Genomic DNA, 3,335 nt, shown 5'->3' on the forward strand with positions numbered 1-3,335 from the left:
ACAGCAAATGTAGAGAAGCTCGGCTGCATTTGCATGTGTCACACATTTTACCTTGAACTTGTTCCTGTGTGGTCAGGGCCTGGCTTGTAGAAGCCATGGTGGTGTGTGTGTTCTGTGGGTAGGCCGTGTGGAATCCTCCCTTCTTGCCTTGCTGTCTGGTGGCATCCAGTGATGTCACGCTGTAGCTGTTGAGAAGCTAGCTGCCTGCAGGTGTAGTGGTCCATCGTTGAGGCACTAGAGATCAGTGAATGTAAGAGATTCAGGAGCAGGTAGCTGACCAACAGACTCCAGAATCTCAATGGAAGAAATACCTGTGGGGAGCAAAGGGAAGACACTTACTCAAGGGTAGGTGCTTGCAGAGGTGGCATTGCGGGGGCACTGTACCCCTGAACTCTGAGGAGGGGTCCCCAGTGGAGTGGGGGATTGGTACCCCTACCATGTGGCTCGTGTCTACAAGGGGGCACCCCTAGAGGCTGGCATGGAGAATGTTGCCTTCAGTTGCTTCTGGAAGAACTTTTCATTGCTTGGTGGACGAAAGGGATTGCTAGGGGAAGTGGATAAAGGTCAGTCAGTGAACAGAAGGCAAGCAGGCTGCAAGTGGGTGTTGAGCAAGTGACAGATTCGCAATTCCTTCTCTAGCCTCCTAGGCTCCCATTAGTGCTCCCTGGGGTAGAGCATTTCTCAGGCTGGGGGTGGGCAGAATGTAGACATGGGATCTGCAAGAGCCAATCCCAGGTCTCTAAGCTCAGAGTAGCAGAATGAATTCTGGTGCCACCAGCAAATTTGATTACAAACCAGGGCAGAGTCTTGGCCCTGAGAGATCCTCTTGTGTTCCTCCACTTGGATCCCTGAACCTCATGTTTAAGAGGTTTTGATCTTGAAGGTTTATAAATGGTGTGTGTGTGGTGGTGATGGGTTGGAGGAGAATGAAGGGGGGAGGTAAAGGGATGGTGATGCCTAGGCCCCAGCTTGTCAGAAGTCAGCTAGAATCGGTCCTCCCAAACCGCAGTTGTTGGGTTGTGAATTATTTTCCATCTCTAAGCCGAAAAGCTCTAACTTTTAAATACTGAGGGATTTGTTACAATAGGCAGACCGAGCTGGTCTTATGCTAATGTTCAGGAACATGGCTGACCTTACCCGAGGTTCTGTGTCTGTCTGTGCAAGGCGGGGCACACTGTGCACCTGGCTTCTTGCATGGAGCTGTAGAGGTTGCGATGTCCACATCTAGAAGTGCCGCTGGAAACAGACTTTGCTGTCCAGTGCATGAGAACCTTTGCGGATGATACCTAAAGAAAGCCCCTGGGAACTCTTCCTGGCTTTGGTGCAATGGAGTTGGGATGGCTGAGCCCATCAGGTGCTCCGGATCCCCTTCCGGGGTTCCCAGCCCTTGACTGGAATGAGTACTTACAAGGATATAGGAGATTTCTAGTGACTTGCAGTTACCGCTGCTTTGTGTGTGTATGTGTGTGTGTGTGTCTGCGTGTGTGTCCCTGGAATGTCTCTACGCCAAGGAAGTAGGTGCCAAATTCCACCAACAAGAAACCCTGCCTCTTCTCTCCTTCTATGGGTGTTTCCAGTCGGCATTTACTTAGAAAATGATGAGTTATAGGACTGCTGGGAGCATGAGCACTTTTAGGGTTTTGGGATGAAGATTTCTCCCAATCCCTCCCGGGGTGAAGTAGTGTGATTTCACAACCTCGGTGTGCTCTTTTCTAACAATTGATTGTTTTTTCATCATCTGAAAAGTGTGTATCCTTGAAATGAAAATGATTGTTTTCTAGATAGCTCAATTAAATGGATTTAATTCTCAGCCCTTTTTACTAACGCAGGGATGAGTCAAGGACCCGTTCAGACCTTGTGTCTGAACTCCTGATGCAGTTTGAAGAGAGGAAACGTGTGATACCTTTTTAAAATGGATTTTGTTATTACCATTTCCCATGATATAGTTTTGTAGGTATAGGAATTCCTCCCTCTCCTTCCTTCTCCCCCTTTCCTCCTCCTGTCATTTTCCCCATATTATCACAACATATAATCCTTTATAACAGTTACAAGTTTAATATTCTGCTACTTAAGTGCATCATGGTATCATACAAATAGACAAAGGTAGAAAATACAATATCGTACTGTTAAGGTGTATTTAACTGATTCATTGGGAGTTCTTTTCTTTGGGAGTAGACATGGCTCCTGCAACGTATCTTTACTTCCTGGTGCACTAGTCTCCATTATACACTTCATCTATGAGAATAGATGTGAATGCTTATTTATTTATAGATCCATTTGCTTTGTGTTTTGCATGAAGGTTGTCTTTGAACATATGACATTAGTTCTTTTGAGATAGCTTTTGGGATGGGGAATCCTACCCCAAGTTCAAGGTGAGGGATTCACCTCCAAGATGGTAGTTGGCTTTTGCTGGTGTTCTGCAGCAGTCTGGGGGCCTCCTCTTATTTATCTCCCCTACACATGGAATTTTCTGCTTAGTAGGAGAGCCGTTTCCATTAGCCTTCTCTGCTGCAGAATATGGATTGTGTTAGCTAGTCTGTGTTGCTCTGTAGCTAAGGCCCTGGTCCCGACACATCCCACACAGCTGTTGCTGAGTGGATTCTTCGGCTCCTGGCACATGGCATGGTATTTACAACCATTTGCAGATTCCGAGGTTGGTGTTCGGACAGTCGATGTCTAATTGCAGTGACATGCCGGAGCCTGCTTGACGCCGTTGGACACCAGTTCAATGTTCTGCAGCCTTCCTCAGCCATGGTTTGGGAGTCCCTCCAAGGTAGAAACCAAATGAAAAGTAGCTGCAGATATTGTTAGCAGTGGATCCAAACAAAACCATTTGATCTAGTCTTGCAGGCCGAGGCAACCACTGAAGGGGACCAGAAGCTCTATAAGTCTACAGCGGGCTGCTTTTTAAGTTGATGATTCTGTACGGTCCATGAACGATGCCATGATGGCTGTTGGCATTTCCCTTGGCTTCCTCATGCCCGTCTAGAGCTCCTTTGGAGCCAGACGATCAGTCACAGCTTGGTCATCATGAAGGCTGCCTTCATTACCCTTCTGTGGCCCCAGACCCTCAACCAGAGGACACAAACACCCCTTCATTCCCTGCGCCTTTTTTTTTTTAAAGGCCAGAGGGAACTGAAAATGTACTCTGAGGGTGAGGCTTCTGATCCTCGGGCCCTGATGGAGGTCCTTGGAGATATCAACAGGTTGAGTGAGGCAGAGGACACACAGACACACAGAGACACACAGACATAGACACAGCCACAGACACACAGACGTAGACACACACACACACACACACACACACACACACACACACACGTCAGGGTTCAGAT

Source organism: Ochotona princeps, chromosome 17 (assembly GCF_030435755.1).
Source record: "Ochotona princeps isolate mOchPri1 chromosome 17, mOchPri1.hap1, whole genome shotgun sequence".
NCBI lineage: Eukaryota > Metazoa > Chordata > Mammalia > Lagomorpha > Ochotonidae > Ochotona > Ochotona princeps.